This window comes from Ambystoma mexicanum, chromosome 3p (assembly GCF_040938575.1).
Source record: "Ambystoma mexicanum isolate Mex_15411 chromosome 3p, UKY_AmexF1_1, whole genome shotgun sequence".
Classification (NCBI taxonomy): Eukaryota; Metazoa; Chordata; class Amphibia; order Caudata; family Ambystomatidae; genus Ambystoma; species Ambystoma mexicanum.
Genome location: NC_090925.1, coordinates 874,698,703 through 874,710,644, shown reverse-complemented (window position 1 = coordinate 874,710,644; position 11,942 = coordinate 874,698,703). Strand labels below are relative to the sequence as shown.

The 11,942-nt window shown below is 46.3% G+C and overlaps 1 protein-coding gene across 1 annotated transcript in view; it reads left to right on the top strand.

Annotated features, from left to right (window-relative positions):
- The first annotated feature begins 3,882 nt into the window (after window positions 1-3,882).
- Window positions 3,883-11,942, top strand: part of LOC138581042 (sulfotransferase 1 family member D1-like) — a 231,763-nt gene continuing 223,703 nt past the window's right edge. Inside the window, exon 1 of the mRNA XM_069652070.1 lies at window positions 3,883-4,045. The gene's annotated coding sequence lies outside the window, so the exon portion shown is untranslated. The remainder of the gene's footprint in view (window positions 4,046-11,942) is intronic.

The window sequence follows — 11,942 nt, the reverse complement described above, 5'->3', positions numbered from 1 at the left end:
GATATACAATAACTAAATCGAAATAAATGATAGCAATGGAAAATGTGTAGTACAAAATGTAAGTTTGAAATGCAATAAAAATCGTTACCCCTCAAAAAATCTTTTTCCATGTGTTTAATACAAATTGGGGGTTGAAAAAGCCTCCTGACATGTCCCGCCTACCGCCCCGCCCACTTTTACTTTTCGGCCCACTATAGCCCTCATGTAAGGTACTTTCGGCCCTCTGTGAAAATCAGTTGTGCACCCCTGGTCTAGAGGAAGCGCTGGTGTAGGCATCAGCGATAGGGAGGCCAGGGTTGGAGACCAGGATTTCCTTTTCGAATTTCTTCCCACCAGACTTAGTGAGAAGGGTGGGATAGTCGATAGTGAAACAGTTGGAGAAGATAGGAGAAACAGAGAGAGCCATGGTTGATGTGGAGAAGGGTAAGAGGAGAGTGAGGGGAGGGTGGGTGAGAGTGAGGGGAGGGTGGGCGAGAGTGAGGGGAGGGCGGGTGGGAGTCAGAGGAGTGGATGGGTGGTGGTGGAAACACTGGGGGAGAACAAAGGGGGGTGCAAGCAGAAGAGAAACAACAGGTACAGTAGGACAGAATGAGACAGAATGCAGTCACTTGGCACAAAAAAGTTCAAAAAATTAACAATACAGGATGAAACACTAGGCAGCCACTGGGCACCGCTAAGATCGAATTTACACAGTGCAAGATGAAACACAAGGCAGCCACTGGGCACAGCTAAGATCGAATTTACACAGTGCAAGATGAAACACAAGGCAGCCACTGGGCACAGCTAAAATCGAATTTACACAGTGCAAGATGAAACACAAGGCAGCCACTGGGCACAGCTAAGATAGAATTTACACAGTGCAAGATGAAACACAAGGCAGCCACTGGGCACAGCTAAAATCGAATTTACATAGTGCAAGATGAAACACAAGGCAGCCACTGGGCACAGCTAAGATAGAATTTACACAGTGCAAGATGAAACACAAGGCAGCCACTGGGCACAGCTAAAATCGAATTTACACAGTGCAAGATGAAACACAAGGCAGCCACTGGGCACAGCTAAGATAGAATTTACACAGTGCAAGATGAAACACAAGGCAGCCACTGGGCACAGCTAAGATCGAATTTACACAGTGCAAGATGAAACACGAGGCAGACACTGGGCACAGCTAAAATCGAATTTACACAGTGCAAAGCAGTCAAATTTACAGTTGTTAAACACACTGAGATTCGAAATTTCCCAAACAGCACACAAATGCAATGCAAAAATGGGAGGGTAGGGGGTATACAGATGTTAAACACACCGAGGTTCTAAATTTCCCAAACAGCACACAAATTAAGTAAAATAAAGGAGGTATGGAAGGCATAGGCGAAAAAGCAGAAATGTGGCTTATGGCACAGCTCAATTCAACATTGGCCAGTTAGTGATAAGTCATCAGGTAATAGAACATAACTCACAAGTGTTCTGCAATGGGAGTACAAGGCTCCAGGAGAGTCCCAAGTTCTCAGAGAGGCCGGCTGCATGCTAGGGGATGATACATGAGGTGTGAGGTGGTGGAGCGTGGGATGCTGTGGGAGGAGATGGGGGGGAGGGCCCTCCGAGCTCTCCCAGGCCTGGACAGGGCCAGGCAGCAGCATTATTGCAGGTCCTTGTGCTGGGGGACAGATTTTTCACCTGCCGAGTCTAGTTAAAGCACTGATGGGCCAATCAGGAGAGTTGTTTGAAAAGCTCCATGGCAACCCTCAGAGGCACCGAGGATCAGTGCGCCGAGGATGATGGTGACCGTTTGCAAAGTGGACAATGAGGCAATGCAGACCCGCACGAGAAGGCCAGTGAAATATCCGAAAATATGTAACTGGGGTTGAGGTGCGCAACCGAAACGACTCCTTCAGCTGTTCACGATATTTATAATAAAAGCAGGCAACAAGTGCGGTTTGCACGCACAGTCCCTTCCCCAGTAGGAAATCGCCACACAGCCCTCGAGCTGTTCTTTGATGCAGGAGGCTCCACTGGTTTGAAGGTTGAAGTGGGGGAGCAAGGAGGATTCAGCGACCTGCACGGTGCAGATGGAGGCAGGGAAAAGCTCTATACGTCTGCTCTTTGGCGGGCACTAAGGCACTAATCTCCTCCTTTGCGTTCTTGCACCAACTCTTCAGGTGAGACATGCACATCTTTTTCTCTGTTCCTGAACTCTCCTCTGATCTTTTCAGCATTTTTAACTGTCTCTATGTTATTAAATATTGGGGTGGCTTCCCCCTCCTTCATGTAAAAACTCAAAAGCAGAGGTGCTCTTCCTCCCTGCCAAATACTCTCTCTCATCTCCTCCCCCGCCTATACAGTCCCCACCTGACACCCTCCATTGCTCGTCTTCAGTTAGAAACCTCAATTAGGCGATTCAGGCACCTCCTTTAGTTCAACACCACCAAGCACCTCTTAACCATTTATTTATGCATTTGTATTAGCATCAGGGTGCAGGACGAGGAGAGAAGATGAGATCAAGTATAGGGCAGATCAAGTCAGGAGTTCATTCAAATAGTACTGTTTTCAAAAATGTCCTAAACGTACCATGATTACTATCCGCACGCCGGTCTTTTGGGAGTTTATTCCATACTCGTGCTGCATGTGACTGGAAAGACCTGCCAAGGCCTTTCATCCGTTTATTCTTTGGGCCTACCAGGTGTATGGAGTTACTAGATCTTGTCTTCTCCAAACTGGACTACTCTTTGATCTCCCCAACTATGTTTTCTGTCCTCTCTACAAGATTAGCAGCTTTTCTACCTCTTCTCGCTTTGAACTCCCTCACTTCACACCTACTGCCTCGTTCCGTCACCTGGCTGGATGACTGATGATGCAAAACAGGGACAGATTTACATTTCTTCTCCTCGTTCAAAAGTGTATCCATGGGAAGGCACCACCATATCTATTCACCTCTATCCAACTCTACGAGCCTACTCGTAATCCTCGACTACCTTTGTGGCGCCTCGCCCTTCCTTACTCGCTTCCGCTCTTTCCCTCTTCTTGCTCCAGTTGCATGAAATTCTCTTCCCCCGGATGTCTAAGAAACTGTCCACATCGATTTGTTGCAAGCCAAATGTAAAGCCTAACTCCTTGCCTCTGAGTTATCCTCTTAACGTACCTCTCATCTGCCTTTGAGCTACCATTTTTCCCTCACCACTAACCTGTCTCTGTCCCTTTCTCTGTCCCCACTCCAACCCTTCTTACAACACTGTCACATCCCCAACATAGATGTCTGTACCACCTACCTGCTCTTAAAAATGTCTAATTTTGATTGTGCTTAATCTATGTAAGTTCACCCATGTACTGCCACCGGAGACTGTTGCTTTTTCTCCCTACCACAACCTGGTAAGAATATCACTCTAAAACACACCATTGTAATTAGCGTATTTATTCCAGTCAAATCTGATATTTAATTTATTGTACATTCTTTTGCCATCAAAGAGCATTGGTCTTCACTGTACATAAATATAACTAAGTGTACTGCCTTTTTCGTATGGTCGAATATGAAGGCCCCTTTTTTAACAGAATGCGTCACGTCACAGCCTCCTGGAACACTCACTAAACGTTGCCTTGCCATTGCCTTGACTTCACAGACCTTGGTTTGAGACACATTGCTACCCTTTACACTCGGAAGACATTTGTGCGTAACAACCTCCTCCCTCTGACTGAGTTACACTCTAAAGTGCTCGGTGTGCTGCCTTTTATGATAAAGAAATCACACTGGGGATCGGTTGGCAGAACACTGGAAATAATCCATCACAGTGTGGACACAGCTATTGAGTTAGGGGGCGTGAACTCTGAAACAGGGCCAGTGTGAATAGCTGCGACCTAGACACTCCCTTGGCAGGTGTGCCAGCCAGCAGTGTGTTAAAACGCCAACCTGGACGCGCAGCTCTTCCAGCTAGGACCCACCAGCCCTGAGCAGCCCTGAGGATTGAGAGCTGGAGGGAAAGTTCCAGAAAGACCTGTCGTTTTACAGCTATAACAACCCACACGCATTCCCAGCTTTTGTGGAATAATAGAGCCAGTAAGTATTGCTTTATATCACAAAGCTGTGGAGAAGACAAACGATGGATTTATTTGTGTCCCTCAATCGTTTCAAACCGACTTTGTCGTCATTTTAACAAGCATTTCAAGTGGCAGAAGATGTCCTGACTGGAGAGTCGCTGCTCTATCTGCTCGTCCTTATTTTTAACATAAGTATATATTCATCTTTAATTGTCTGTTTCCATTGGTTTCTGGGTGTCCGAGCATGTCTAGCCATCCCGGGAAGATAGCTCAGAGGCAACATGCTCGCCTTGAAAGTAAGACGCCACAGAGCAACACAGGTTTGACTCCCGGGTCTGGGTATTAAGCGCATTATAAATAACCAATCATGTCATGTCATTGGCTGGGTGTCTGAGGTAGATAGAGGCTGTATATTTTGAGTGTCTAGCTGCCTGTCTGATAGCATCCATTGATCTTTAAGCATCTGTTGCTGTCTGTCATTTCCTTTGGTGGCTGGTGGTAGCCATGGTCTTTTAGGGGCGTGATAGTATTCATTGCTCTTTGGGTCTTAGTCGGGTGTGGTGATCTTTATCTGAAAGTTTCATTTGATTTGACTTTCTACAACGGTTGATCTTTGGTTGTCTGATGTAGTTGATGTGTAGTAACACTGGGTGTCTGATAGTGCTGGCCAGCTGATTTTTGGTTTCTTAGGGTGCACGTATTTTGATCAAGGGAATTGGTTCTCAGTGCCTTGCTTGACATGGCAGTACTCGGCTGACCAACAACCTGCACTTGATCTGGTGAGGAAGTGTAGCTCAGGGGCAACTGGTTTGTGTTGAAAGCAAGGCAACACAGGTTTGAATTCTGATCCCGTTTTAGGCGTTTTATTTAAAAAAAAACAATTATACGTATTTGGGTGTCCCAGATCCGAGACACTAGGCCTCATTACGGGTCCGGCGGTAACCGTGCCGGTGCTATCGGCGGGTTGCCGCCTGACCCTTAAATATTTACCGGCTCCTGACTTCCCGATGCCACCGGGAGATTACAACCCTGGCGGCCCGGAACGTCAGGAGCCGGTAAAATGTTGTTCCATTCCCATAGAGTCCTAAAGAAAAAACTCTATTGGAATGCGTACACAGAAGCACTGCACCGTTGTTAACGGTGTCCGTGCTTCCGTGACGGGTCTGCCTACAGTGGCCGCTGTGCTTGGTAGGGTCAGACCTGTCTAGCATGGCAGCTCCGGCAGACTGAGCTGTAATATGTCGGTCTGGAAACAACGGTGCCAGTAAATTTACCGGCACCCTTGTTTCCGGACCGGCAGGGTCAGTATGAGGCCCACTGTGTTTCTATACTACATATTGATCAATCTACACCTTGGTGTGATAGGATTTGTTCACCAGCAGTTTACCAGAAATGTCATAATATCAATGCTGTTTCTACCGGTGCTCTTTGAATTTGTGGTGATGCAACTATTTTTTAGTTTATTTTAATAGAGGGAAGCCCTTCCATAACAGCCTTCTTTATTTAAATGTTTTCATACCCCTTTCCACCTTATTCAATCTGTTGTTGTAAAGATATATTGGCAGTCTTGCACTGATATCTTTATGATGCCACTAATATAACATTATCTATGCTTTTAGATTAAAATTTACCAGAACCATTCTATTCTTTAGTTATCTAAAACAACATAAAAACCACACAGGAAACATGAAAACATGTGGGTACTAGGATGTTGAATGCGAAATTTACACACAATAAATATTTGTGAGGGTGATCACGTTTCAGAACAAGTGCAGAATGAATGATGAAATAGGACAAGGATTCCCCAGGCAGATGGGGCGCCATTTTGTCACACAGTGATTCTCAGATACTTGGCTTTTTGCAAGTTCAAGGTCGGAAATGTCTGAGCAGACCTTAATCCCATGTAAAATGTTAAACTCTATCTGTCAGGTGAGAGCTATGAATTCCCTCTTTCCACTGTGGGTCCTAATAGTCCTTCTCGTTCATTGAAGCAATAGCAAACTTTTGTCTTGCCCTTCACAGACCTCTGCCAAACAGGGGCTTATTTTCATGTGCCAAGGAAACCCGCTTTCCCATGTGAAGAATCGTTCCTATAGGATTGTGCGAGCACCTGCGATTTTGTATATTTCCTCGCTGGACGAAAGCTAGAATCCCACCTTATTTGATTGCCACGCCAACCAGAGCATCTTCGGAGCAGTGAGGTGCCATTTTATGCTCTGCCTGCCAGCCAAGGTAGAAAATGGATTTGCCTTATAGCCATCTCAAGACATGTCACAATTGGAGTGCTCAGTAAACTGTATTTCAAGAAGGAAACACGTCACTTCTTCTGAGCACCTTCAGTTCTTAAAAATGGGCCTTTTGCCCCCCACCTTGAACAATTTCTTTGTGGTTCCTCTTAAACACTATATACTTCACACGAGCACAGCCCCAGCAATCTGAGAGGGAGGAATCTCAGCAAAATCCCTGCCTGGGGGCAATTCATAACATCATACACCCAAAAGGTAGAAATTAAACCACATGCGGGTGAGCACACGTATTTTCGACAGAGGAGGGAGGACAGAAGATGCAAAACACAAAATTCAAGTACAATAACAAATCCTATTTAGTGTCATGTTAAGTGTCAATTTAAAAAAAAATATATCAATATTTCAAAACAAGCCCAATCACAATGACATACACATTACATATAGATCCTAAGAACAATTCTCAAATATAGAAGGCCCTAATGACCACACTTAATGACCTCAACACATAAACCATACATATACATATAACGCCCTGGTCGCATCAACCTAACCCTACATGTTTCAGTCCATAATTCCATGGATGGGGACCTTCCCCAGGGGTATCAGAAGTCAAATATAACAAGGAGACAGACAAAAATACATTCCACAACCCAAATCCATGAACTCCATTTAAGTATTTTATTAGCATTTGTGCAAATACATATACATTAATAGTTAACAGATATTAACGTAACAAACAAACAGTTAACCAATACAATCTTCATGGTGTAGTATATTGTTCTTGTCAATGTGAGTGAGGAGGGGGCAGGTGTCCAACGATTCAGACGCCAGAAGGGGTTGAGTTCAAGGGGTTTCCATCTCTCGGGTGGTTCTTAGTCAAATTGCTGTTCGGGGTGTGCTCTCAGGGGGGTTTATGGTCCGCGGCATACTGTATGTCACACAGCAGAGCTTTCCATGATTCTAAGGTGTCGTTAGCATTATCGCCGCCTGAGTTGGTTCCTTCTTGCCAAGCTCTGGTCTCAGCTTCCGTCCATCTTTCTAGGTCTTTAAGCCATCGTTCATGCCTCGGACCCCCTGGTGACTTCCATGCCATTGCTATGGATCTCTTTGTGAGAATGCAGGCTAAATCCATTAGTTTGACTAGGTGCTTGTATTTGCTCAGTCTGGGATGAGCCCCTAATAAGCATTCTTTTGGGTTCCACTCGTATCTGGTTAGCCCAGCGTTTGTGTGGGTGTTTTTCACCATGGACCAGAATTTCGCCGTTTTGATGCAAGTCCAGAACATGTGGATCATATCAGCTTTGTCGTTTCCGCACCAGGGGCATTCTGGAGATGCCTGTTTGTTGAAGGTAGCCACTCTCAGTGGGGTCATGTACGTTCTATATAAGACGTTTATTTGGATCTGTTTGAATCTGGTGTTTCTTGACACCTCTTTGGGGTATAGTAATATTCGCTCCCATTCATTATCAGATAGTTTGATTTCCAATTCGGTTTCCCATTTTTGTCTCAGTGATGTGCTTTTCGGGTTCGGTCTGTCGATTAGTTTATTGCATAGGCGGGACACCGGTTTCCAGCCATCAGCTAGGTCGTACATTTCCTGGAGGAGGGGATCTGGAGCGGGTTCCTCTGGCCACATTGTCCATTGCTTTTTGGCAGTTGTCTTGAGGCGATGGTACCACAGAAATTGGCCACTCGTGATTCCTTCGTTTGCTTGTAGCGATTCTAGTTCTCTGAATGTGCCTTCTTCAAACATGTCGCCCCTTGTGTAAATTCCGGCTCTTTCCCAGTTTCTGGCTGTCGCGAGGTCCGTCTGGGTTTTGCAGGCATCAACCAGGATGGGATTATTGGGAGTGTAGGGGTGTTTCATTTGTCGGAGGAGGCAAGTTCTAGCCCATATCTGCCTGCCTAGGGTTACTATCATGGGACGTCAGATGGTTGTTTCATCAGGTTCCAAAGTATTTCCTTGGGGAATAGATTGGAGGATGATTGCCGCAGTAGTCCAGATTCGACAGATGGATCATCGGAGAGCCATTTTGTCACATGGCTGAGTTGTGCAGCAAGATAGTACCTTTGGAGGTCTGGTAGTTGTATCCCTCCTTATTTGTACGGGAGCGTGAGTGTTGCTAAGGAGAGTTTATGTCTGGATGACCCCCATATGAAGTCCTTGATTAAAGATTCCAGTTTTTTGAAGAAAAGAGGTCTGATGTAGTGGCAAACATTCACGAAGTAGTATAAGAGTCGAGGGAGAATTATCATTTTGACAATTGCTGCTCTGCCCATCATTGCAAGCGGTAGCTTCGACCAAGATTTCATGGATTTGCAGAGGCCTTTTATTGCTTTTTCCGTATTATGTTCGTGTGTGAGCTCAGGGGTGTGGCTCACATCGACTCCTAGGTAACTAAATATCTCCAGTTGCCATTTTATCCCGATGTCTGGTAAATCGGAATTGTCCAAGCTCCTGAGTATAGCTAGTGGGAACGCACAGGATTTTAGCCTGCTGAATTGGATCCAGGAGTATCGAGCATAATTGTCTAGAATGTCTAGCACAACTTGTGCATTGAGCTGTGGGTCCTTCAGGTATAGGAGAACTTCGTCCGCGTACAAGGATATTATGGAGTGATCGTTGCCTAGCCTGATACCCACATCAAAGTGCTGTTTTCTGAAGTAAATGGCTACTGGCTCCAGGCCTAGAATGTATAACATCGGAGATAGCAGGCATCCTTGCCTAGTGCCCCACTGTATCACCCAGGATTTGGAGACCGTTCCTCCAGTCTTTACTCTCGCTACCGGTGAGTTGTATAGCACCTCGACCCATCGCACAAAGCCTTCGCCAAAGCCGAACTCCCTTAACACCTCGATCAGCCATTCCCAGTAGATGGAATCGAAGGCTTTTATGGCAGCGAGCGATAGCAGCGCTAGGTCTTCGTCCCTGTCGTAGGTCTCTGCCATAATGTGCTGGAGTCTCCTCAGGTTTGCTGTGGTGTTGCATCCTGGAACTAAGCCATTCATGGATCAGGGTTCCCACCACCCTCGCCAGCCTCTTGGCCAGGATTGTAGTCAGAATCTTACTATCATAGTTAGCATTGCAATTGGGCGGTATGAATCGCACTTGTTGTTAGGTTTGTTGGGCTTAAGTATGGGAATGATTATTGTTTCTTTCATGGAGTTGGGTAGGATTCCATTTTCGTATGCCTCCATATACACCTCGTGTAGGATCGGGGTGAGGGTGCTTCATACGCTTTGTAGAATTCTGGCAGAAGTCCATCACTCCCGGGGGCCTTGCATGTAGCTAGCGATCTAATCCCCTCTGTCACGTCTTCTACAGTGATTTCCGCGTCTAATAGTTCTCTTTGTTCTTCCAACAATCTTGGGAGCGCTATTTCCTCTAGGGTAGCTCTTATGTCCTCCACAGGTGTTATTGTGTCATGTGCGTACAATTTAGAGTAGAAATCTGCAAATGCACGGATGATATCTTGCTGCGTCCTGTGGGTTGCCCCCCTTTCATCTATAATCTCGGTTGGGAGGTGTCTTGGGAACTCACGTTTGCAAAGCCAGGCCAACATTCTACCAGGCTTGTCCGCTTCTTTATGTACCTTAGCTGTAAAAGTCATGTAGTCGAATTTAGACAATCTGTTCCAGGCAGAAAGGCATTCCTCCCGGGTTTCTTTTAGTTTTGTTTCAGTGTCCGGTGAGGCATCAATTTTGGATTCCAGATGCGTAATCTTAGTTTCTAGGTCTTCTAGTACTGTTTTCAGGTGTTTGCGGATGCCTCCCGCTCCAGATATCACCTCTCCCCTTGTTACTACTTTCATGGATTCCCATAGTGTGCCCCAACTTGTCACTGAGCCTTTGTTAATGTCTAGGTAGTCTTCAAGTTTGGTTCCAAGTTCCTCCTTGAATGCGTGGTCTGTGAGTGCTGCCACTGGCATTCTCCATAGCGGGATTGGTGGTCTGGGTCCTCTGAGTGTCCATTGCATAACCAGCGGAGAGTGATCTGAGATGGATCTGCCTAGGTACACTGTGGATTTTACCTGTTGTGCCAGCTCTCTGTCTATTAGCAGATAATCAATCCTCGTGTGGATCTTGTGTGGGGCCGAGTAGTAGGAGTACCTTCTCTCGGTGCAATGTTGTTCCCTCCAGATGTCCACTAGGTCGAGGAGTTCTATTGTGCTGTTTAGTGCATTGGTTGCGGCGTTGTTTAGGTGGTGGGGGGGTCCGATCTGTCCATAGTTCCGTTCCTGATGCAATTTAAATCGCCTCCACATATGAAAGCTCCTTCTATACGGAGTATCATTTTAGCACTTAACATTTTGCGGTGTGAAGGTATTCCGTGTTGTGGTAGGTATGAGTTTACCAGGCATACAGTCGTGTATTCGATAGTTACCCACATTATTAGGTATATACCCTCTTTATCGGCTTCGTAGTCCAGTAGCTGGAATGGCACTGTTGGGTTTATCCACGTGAATACTCCTCTAGCGAACTTGGAATAAGGTGCCCCTCTACTGGTCCCTCCCCACCGTTCGGATAGTTTGGATGTGGATTCATCTGTAAGATGGGTCTCTTGAAGTATTGCAATCAAGATCTTTTTTCTGCGCAGGTAGGAATGAATCCGGTTTCTTCTCAGGTATGTGCCCATTGCCCTCACATTCCAAGTCATCACCCTGAGTTGGGATGCCATTGCGTTGATATTTTGGTCTCTTCAATCCGGTCACCCCAGATTTCCCGGGGCGGCTGTTGCCCCTGGTGTGAGGTTCCTTGTCTGGGTTTCGGTGATCACTCATCTCTGATCTCCGAGGCTGACTGGTCCCATGCCATTCCCTCCTTGGTGTTTTGAAGACTGCATAACTAACAAAACGATTAACATAACTTGAACTGGTGCGCCCTGCAACTAAATGTTCCTTTCGGTGCTCAGGCGCCCCTGTGCCGTCTGGACCCATCCGGGTGTCGGGCACGAGTAAGGTCGGTCAGGCAACTGGCCTGTCCTGAACTGTTTGTGGGGGTAGGGCCCTGTGCCTGGCGTGGGGCTGAGCGAGGGCCGCATCTATGTAGCTAACTGTTGTGTGGTTTACCTTCTTGGTTTTTATTTGCCTTTTGCCTGTGTTGGCTTTGTGAGCCATGAACCATTCCATGTTTTGATCGCTTACGAAGGGGGTTCCTTAGTCTTCCATAGGTTGTGTGTCTTTACCCTCTGCTAGGTTGTTGTCTTCCAGCCACATATTGGCGGCTTCGGGGGTCTCTAGGAAAATCGCACGGCCCTTGTAAATCACCTTCAGTCTTGAGGGGGATAACAGCATGTATTTCAGATTCAGGTGTCTGAGCCGCGCTTTAATCGGCACAAATGAGTTTCTCTCCCTCTGGACTTTCTGGGTGTAATCGGGGTAGATGGATAATTTGAAGTCTCCACGTTCGATGGGTCCCGCTTCTCTGGAGTGCCGCAGGATGATTTCTCTGTCTTGGAAATTGAGTATTTTGGCTATTAAAGGGCGAGGATGCGAGCCCGGTGGAGGTTTTTTTTGTAGGGATCTATGCGCCCTTTCGACCGAGAAACCTTGTGTTAGCCTTTCAGCACCTATCCCTTGTTGTATCAGGGACTCTATGTAGGCCGTCGGGTTCGAGCCTTCGCTTCCTTCTGGGACCCCAAGTATTTTGACTTTACTACATCTAGCCCGG